This window comes from Hibiscus syriacus, unplaced genomic scaffold, assembly GCF_006381635.1.
Source record: "Hibiscus syriacus cultivar Baekdansim isolate YM2019G1 unplaced genomic scaffold, ASM638163v2 tig00003194_pilon, whole genome shotgun sequence".
Classification (NCBI taxonomy): Eukaryota; Viridiplantae; Streptophyta; class Magnoliopsida; order Malvales; family Malvaceae; genus Hibiscus; species Hibiscus syriacus.
The window spans coordinates 193550-202479 of NW_024061966.1; the positions used below are offsets into that span (position 1 = coordinate 193550).

At 36.1% G+C, this 8930-nt stretch overlaps 1 pseudogene; it reads right to left on the reverse strand.

Moving 5' to 3' along the window:
• Positions 1-329: 329 nt before the first annotated feature.
• Positions 330-1123, reverse strand: LOC120175464 (annotated as a pseudogene).
• Positions 1124-8930: the final 7807 nt, after the last annotated feature.

Consider the following 8930-nt stretch of genomic DNA (forward strand, 5'->3'; position numbering starts at 1 on the left):
AATTTTTTTAAAATAAAAATGTAATAGAAATTATAATAAAAAAATATCAATACTAATACAAACCAAAACCTAAAAACACTATAATCAATCAGCGGTTTTCTCAAAAAATTATGTGAATCTTAACTATATTGAAGCAGATAAAAAAGGCCATGTAAATCACTATAGTTGTATAGCACCTAAAAACAAATGAACGTAAGAACGCAATGACATGCTTGAGAAGATGAACTCAAACATAAGTTATCTACTTATTTCCACATCAAATCAATCACACCTAGATTTAATACATCTGAATATCGAGGCACCAAAAGCCATAAAAAAATCAACCAATATCAAGTTCCCTCAGCGAGAGTTAGATGACCCATCTGCACTGCAAGGTTACTTACATTATTCATATTCCACCAAAATCTTCTCTGATCACCAGATTTGCTTTCATTCTTTCTAGCATTGGAATCTTTTCTTTCTGACTGGACTTCCTGAGTTTCAGTTGAATCGGGATTTTCAGTCAAAAATTGTTCCCATAACATATCATTAACGCCAGCTCTTGGAGGTTCAGTAGTTCTTGCAGGTTGTTCCTTTTCTGTAATAGGCTCAAATGTAACAACCGGGGCAGGCTCAGAGTTCATGCCAATCCCGGGGGATTTAGGTTGCGCATCAATATTAAGCCGAATGCAAGATATTATTGATGGCGTTTCTGCACAACTTGTTGATTCATCTAATTCAAGGTTTGAATTTCCTCGAACGTTAGTTTGACCAAAATCATGAACCACATTCTCCCAAAACACCATAGATGACTCTAATTGTTCAAATGGCTCGATGTTGGACGACAATGCGAAATTTGCATTTTCTCTAGCGATTAGGGAATTACTTGAGCCACGGAAGACATCATTTTTTGTTGCCGCTGTTCCATATTCAGTAAATGCTCCCTCAAAAGCTGCATTTGCATCTGAAATCCTTGTCGTGTCTGTTCATGCCTCTTTAACTCTAAAGCAAGCGACTCTTTTTCATTCTTAAATCTCTCAATCTCATCCCTTAGGTTCTGTCTCTCTGGTTCTGTTAATGAAGAAGCTCCTTGACCTGTGTGATTCTGCATGGAATGGCTATGAACCCCCCCCCCCTCAATCATGTTGTCCTGGGCTGGCACATGTATTGGGTCGGCCATATATATATATATATATATATTATGATTAAAAAAGTTATTTAAATTAAAATAATTACAATTAAATTTAAAGAAAATTTTGAACAACTTATTTGACTCAAATTTTCATAAACTCTTATTTGAACTTAAATAACTTAAAAACTAATTACTAGATTCAGTTCAAAAGATATCTTAAAAAACTAATAATAATATTTTGAAACCCATAATTGTTTTTGTTTAGGGTTTGGTGTTAAAAGAGGACATGGTTGACTTTGATTAAGAATCATTTTCTTTATATAAGAGCTAGGAGATATTCTCATACATGAAAGTCTGTCTTTTCCACATAAAAGAGATGCTCCCAAAATACAGAATTCTCCGAATTTGGCACACAATCTTTGGTTTGGTACAACGCATAAAATCACAGTATGTATACAACACGTTTGATAAATATGAAAGTAGTATTAACAAAAAGAATTGAGGCGATTATGTCTATGAAATTTGAAGAGCAGCAATCTGATTCTCTCATTCAGGCCTTTGGGACAAAAAAAGAAACCTAATCAAAGTTTGCTCTCACTCGTAACTTACGAGTTGAATTATATTATCTCTTTCTTTTATTAAATTTGAAAACAAAACAAAAATGGGGATTTCGCCTTCCCTGTACAATGAAATTACACGTAACTGCAATAATAATAGTAATAAATAAATTAGAGAAAGAGAAGAGGCAATCATGGCAACCTATCTGATTTGCAAAACATATCGTTGGTGCCTTCATCATTTAGTCGCTTCATCATCCGATTAAAATTTCACAATTTGGCCCCATGTAATCTGCGTCTTTCTTCCACTTGGACTATATTTATTCGGTAAACTATACGAATAGTCTCATTTATTTTTAGTCTCACTGACTTTAATCATTAATACAAAAATTAGGTTCATTTGATTTCTTATGACATCCGTCCATTCGGTATTAGTCCCTCTGCCGTTTTGACCTGTTCGGTATATAAAAAGATTACGTATTTTGTTTACTTTTTTAGCAGGATTATTCTTCAATCATAACGGTCCATCCGGAGGTTATCGAAGGAAGGCGGGGGAAAATAGTGATTGAATCATTCGTCGTGTACGTGCTGGAAGGGAACACCCAGGACGAAACTTGTTACTTCGTGGAGTTTCTTATCCGATGTAATCTCAAGTCATTAGTCAATGTTACGGAGAGGATGGCCGTGTTGGACCAAACAAAGCCTATCAACCGATACTAATTCATAAATTTTAACGGCCACTAGCTAGCTTCTATGGACGGACACATGGAGATGGAAGTATGGAGCAACTTGGGATTCTTTTTCTTTTTCACTATTAATGTTTTATGGCGATCTAAATTTTGTCCGGTGTTGGTAATGCTCGTTATTATGGTGTCATAGATGCAAATATCTACGTAATATAAGAAACGATGGAGGCTTTTATCATTTTATGTAATAGTTATGCTCTTTTGCCTTTGTTTTGTACTTATTGGTGTATTTTTCTTCTTGTTAGGGTTAACCATTAAGTTATGTTTTTTTAGTTTAAGTATATAACTATTGAGTTTTCAGCCATTGAATTTGAGTGCAGAGAGTTCGGGTACAGTAAGCAAATGGGGGTCGCATTTTGAGTCATAAAAGTTGCAGAAATCAGTATGGTAACTCAAAGATCTTTTGTGACGATTTCTTCTTAAGTTTCTCTGGTTTAACCAATCACTCAATCTTCGCTGATGTGAACTTCCAATACGCACCCAAGCTAAACTACGTTGTTGTGTTTTTCATCCAAGATAGCATAGGTTCTACATAATTTTTTGTTAACGAATTGTCCAATATCATTCTGCTTCCAATGCCCATATAAAAGAATAAGCTTAAGAAGAAGACCCAAACGTGAAATTATTTTTTTATTTGTCACGTAATACTTATGTTAGAAGATTAATGGAAGTTAACGACTGATGGAAATAACACTTATGTTAGAAGATTAACCGGAGTTAACGACCAATGGACTAAAACAAACAGATTGATAACATAAAGAACCAAACACACTTAATTTTTTAGCAGGCGACCAAAGTCGGCCAAACCAAAAATAAATGTGACTTAAAACTAACCTTTGTGTGACACTTGGGAAACAACCAGGACACCTGAGTTACTTTAGTAGTAGGGTGATTGTCTTGTTTGTCAGTCAGTGGATATCCCAGTCAGTTCTACGACACTTCATTTGCCAGCTGGGTGTCAGATGCCCAAGACTCGACTGAGTAAGTTGGTGGGTGTACGTTTCCGAAGCAGATTTCGGAGCTCACCCTGGTGTACCCGAAGATATATTGACAGGCTAGAAGGGTATGTAACCTCTGAGATGCAGCTCCTCAACCGCACCATGATTTATGCCACAACTTATTATATGTTGTTGTGTATCATATATTAGTATACGGTAAGATAGAGGGGTGCGTGAGCTCCAAGATGCAACCCCTCAGCCGCACCATGATTGATTACCTCAGTCTCACAACAGAGTCAATATTGCATTCAGATAATGCACAACATAGTTAGCATGACATTAAGATGTTGCACAGTAGAGCCAGTATCGCATTTAGATAATACGTAACAGGTTTAGACATTAGGGTTACAGACCCCTATCTCAAAGATAGAACAACAAAGTCTTAAGTAGGTAGCAATTGATCTAGATCAAGCATGTACCTACTGCTTAAAGTCATGTCTTCAGCATGCTTGGGTTTATAAAATTCTTATGCCACTCTAGATTAGCCATTATATTGTTGGGCTTTGTAAGTTCAGCCTTCGGATGTTTTCCGTTGGCATGTTAGTAGCATGAGCAGTACATGGAGCATCGTCGCAGCAGAACTTTCAGCATCTCATTCTGAGTACTGTATTGTAACTTAGTGGGCATATGTATTCAAAAACCTTACTTATATATTTCAGTTTATTAAACTCAGTGTTTGTATTGTTGATTTTAAATTGTGTCACGAAGCTCCGATTGTGTAAAATAATTTTTATAACAATATTTATGTTTTAATTATGATATCTTTCAGTATGGTTAAAGAAAAACAAATATGTACATATTTTGAAAATCATGGGTTACCTCGGTAGTCCAATGTGGCATTTTATGCCTAATCGGATCTTGGATATTATAATTTTAATAATAAAAATAATATTAAAATAAAATAAAATTAAACAATGATGTCTACATATTATAAAATATGTGTACATTATTAATAGTTGATAAAAAATTTAAATAGACACCATTTTTATAATTTACTTAAGGTATTCGATTTTTATTCTAAAAAATAACTCATATTTAACAATATATAATTATTTTGCAGTATCGTAGTGTCTATATAACACACATGCCATCGATTTTGCATATAAATTGTCACTATAATGATTTATTGTAAACCTTCAATTGCATTTAAATGTAATTTTTTTTTATAAAAAATTGCTTTTAAATATAAATTTTTTATAAAAAATTGACTTAGGTAGTGACCGATTGCATTTAGTAAAATATACATGAAGGTGATAATTCTTTCCCCCCCAAATGATATATCTGTAATAGATATATGTGTTTTAAATAAAAAAATATATGTTTTAAAATTTTTTATTGACAACGTAATATTAAAATAGTCAAAAAATAAAATTATGACATATTATTAAAAATAAAATATATAAATTTAATTTTTTGAAGTGGGCGCACGTAACGGTTTTCTCTAGGTGCACTTTAGTAGGGCTAATGAGATTTGAGTTCTCTGGTGCAATTTCGACGGTTTTTTGAAGTTTTTTTTTATCAATTTCTCTCGTCTTGGTTCTTTCTCGACTCTTTATTCAAGATGAACGCTGGTTTGATGGATTGGATGAAGCTCTTTGGGAGCGCTACAGAATAGACCTTGGAGTATTTCCCTCCAATGGTTCGAGAAGGGTCTCTGGTTCCTTCGGTCCAGCCGCCTTTAAAGGTCTTTGAGGCTGGCATTTCTGAGTGGAAATTATCTTTGGTAGGGCCATTTCTTGGGCCAACTCAGCCGTTCGCCTCCATGAAGCGTATTGTGGACATTCTGTGGAAGACGGCTCTACTGGGCTCGGGTGTACATGTCAGTTTTGCTGGTACCAACTTATTTGTCTTCTCTTTTAGCTCTGAATATGCTCATGACTGGGTTTTAGAAAATGGGTTGTGGCATATTCAGAATAAGCCTTTAATTTTGAGAAAATGGGAACCGAGTATGAAGCGATTAGATTTTGATCTATCTCGTATTCCTGTTTGGATTCAACTCTATAATGTACCATTGGAGCTTTACTCATGAGCTGAGTTAAGATATATTGTCAGTGCGTTGGGTGTACCTCTGTCTATGGATTATGTGACTGTGTCTAAGATGAGGTTAGAGTATACAAAGGTTTGTATTAAAATTAGGGTGAGAGATTTGATCCCTAAATTTGTTGAAGTTATATTGCAAGATGGGCTAGCTGTATCGATTCGTGTTGTGGTCCCTTGGATGCCGCTTGCTGCTTGAGATGCAATACCTTTGGGCATAGTGAGAAAATATGTCCAGTGGTGCTTAAGCCTCAACCTGCTGTGGTATAGGTTTGGAGGAAGAAAGAGGAAGATAAGTGCATTGAGGTTACTGTAGTTTGTGGAATTGAGGCATTGCAGGAATCTAATCAACCTACTGGAGAAAAGTTAGAAAGTTGGGTGAGTTACCAAGTAGAGGAGTTGGTTGAGGACTTGGTGGAAGAAGCTAAGACTATTAGTGAGGTTCCAGTTGAAGGGTATGTTGTTTTGCCTACTGCAGTGGACTTTCATACTCTGCAAGTCTCTTCTCAAAAAAAGAAGACTAAAGGGAAAGGTAAAGACAAAAAGTAACTAGCTGGCTCTTCTAATCGATTTGAGGTGTTAGTGGTAGCTGCTGGTCTAGAAGGTGCTAGGAAGCCCCGTGTGGCTTCTATGGGTGTTGCTGCCCTTTTAAATGAAATGAAGAATAAAAAGAAATATATCATAGATAAGTCTGTGAGAGCTGCTATGGGAGCTGTTGGAGGGGAGGTAAATCCTGCTCAATGATTGCAAGGTTCTGGAATATCAGGGGGTTCAATAACCCCCTGAAGCAAATGCAAGTGTTTTCGAGGCTTGGTAAGCTAAATGTGGATATTATTTTCCTTATGGAGACTCGAGTGAGGACTATCAATATGAGTAGACTGATTGACTGTTATTCTTTGGATTGGGATTGCCACTCTAATAATGAGTTTTATGACAATGGTAGATTGTGGATTTTTTGGAGGAAGGGACTTAATTTTATTGTTTTGAAAGTTTTTGACCAATCCTTGTCTATAGTTGGTGAGATTAATGGCCATAGCTGTGTTATAACAACTGTTTATGGTAGTAACAGTGGAGCTGATAGGCTGCATCTCTGGATGCAGTTAGATGAAGTGTGAAGTATGGTGGGGGTGTCCTCTTGGTTAGTAGGAAGTGACTTCAACATCTTTACTAAAGCTGAAGAAAGCTCTTTTTTTGAGAGACTTGGACCTTATGACACTACTTTTATTGAGGCTTTCAGAAAATGTTTGTCATCTTTGGTGCTTTTTACCATCCCTTTTACGGGGGCCTTATTCACATGGTCTAATAGACAAGAAGGGAACTACCTGGCTCGTAAACTAGACAGAGTCCTAATTAACACTCGGTGGCTTGAGGACTTCCCAAACTCTTTCGTTGAATTCAAAGCACAAGGGGTTTCGGATCACTGCCCTGCTTTGATTTCTTTTTTCAAGGAAAATCAGGCTGACAGGCCTAAGCCTTTTAAGTTTTTTAACTGTTGGGCTAATCATGGGGGATTTCAAGAGTATTGTCAGGGAATCTTGGCAGCTTAAAGTGATTGGCTCTCCCATGTTCTGCCTATTTGCTAAGCTAAGAAGACTCAAGTTGAGGCTTAAGGAGTTCTGTTGAGTTAATCGATCGACGAATATGGCCAGGAGGGGGTGAATTGGCAATTAAAATTTCGATGGAAGCTTTTGCAGAAAATTGAAAATATTTGCACAGCGATTTATAGTGGTTCGACTTTCTCAACCAAAGTATACGTCCACTACCTTAGCTATCCACACTAAGGATTTTCCAACAAATTCACTAATTTATTCTTTCTTTTGAGGACAAAGAGTAACCTTACAACTCCCTCAAGAATTATACCCCAAATTCTTGAGCACACACCCTCTCAAAGAGAATATTACAAATTCGCAAACTTAATGAAAACCCTCACAAGGCAAATATGTTTACACAATTCTAGAACAAAGAAAGAACACTCAAGAATGAATACAATTGAGTACAAGTAGTGTTCTTGAAAGCAAAAATGAATATTGAATGAAAAATAGGCTTGAATTGCTCAAACAATGAATTTGATGCTTTCTCTTTGATTCTCTCTTGATTCTTCTTGTTATTGATCAATGGCTTCTAAGCTTGTTTAAATACTCTTTCAATTGATTCTGAACGTTGGGGATGATTAGTGAAGTCAATGGAGTCGTTTAAGTGTGAAAACAATTAATAAAATCAGTTGGGAGCGTGTGTGCATCGATGCACAAGGCTAGTGCATCGGTACACTATGTGTAAAATTCAAATATTTCGAACATTGGACCCTTAGTGCATCGGTACACTGAGCGTGCAACGATGCATAAAACACATTCGATGTTTTAAAATAGCCAGGGTGCATCGATGCATGGCTTGTGCATCGGTGCATTGAATGCATTCGATGTTTCTATTTGTTCAAGAGTGCATCGATGCATAGAGAGTGCATCTGTACACTTAATGCATTCAAAATTCAATTTAATTGAGAGTGCATCGATGCATGGACTAGTGCATCGGTACATCTCTTTGAAATTTGAATTTTTGGCTCGGTTTTGGTTCGAAATACTTTGTGAAAATTGTTTCAAAAATATTTTAAGTATAAAACACAATTTTACACATTTGTAAGGATTGAAATTGATCTTGAAAGACTTGGAGTAATATTTTGATATTCGAGTAATTAACTCGAATATAAAAAATCATTTGTAAAATCTTAAAATTCATTTAACTTAATTTGTTATATCGAAACATCAAAATGTTTTCAACATCAAAATGTTTTCAACAAGTTCAATAGGTGTTACTTTGATGACATTTCCAGAAGGGTTAAGGTCAAAAGAGACCAGCTTGAGTAAGTGCAGCTTGCAAACCTTTCACAAGCTGGTTGTTACATTGATGAGGAGAAGACTATCCAACAAGACCTTCAAGACCTTGAGGTGGCTGAAGCTTCTTTTTACAAGCAGAAAGCCAAGGTACACTGGTTGAAGGAGGGTGATAGAAATACTAAATTCTTTCACTCTGCTGTGATGAGGAAAATAAAGAAGAATACTATTAGATTGCTCTATGCTGAGGATGGTTCTCGGTTAGATACTTTTGAGACTATGTCTTCTGAGATAGTGAGGTTTTACACTCAGTTGCTTGGTATTGAGGTTGCTGAGGTTCAAAGCTATGTCATGGATCTTCTTAAGAGCTTGTTTGGGTATGAACTACCTTGTGGTTCTACTGCTCTCCTAGTTAGGGAGGTTTCTAATGATGAAATACAATATTCTCTATTCAGGCAAGGGAATGAGAAGAGCCCAGTACCCGATGGGTATATTGCATACTTTCTCAAGGTGGCCTGGGTTATTGTGCAAGAGGATTTTTTAGCTGCCATTAGAGAATTTTTCCAGTCAGGATCCCTACTTCCTACTTTCTTACCTTGGTGCCTAAGACTCCCAATGCATGTATGTCTAGGGATTTTCGCCCTATCTTTTCC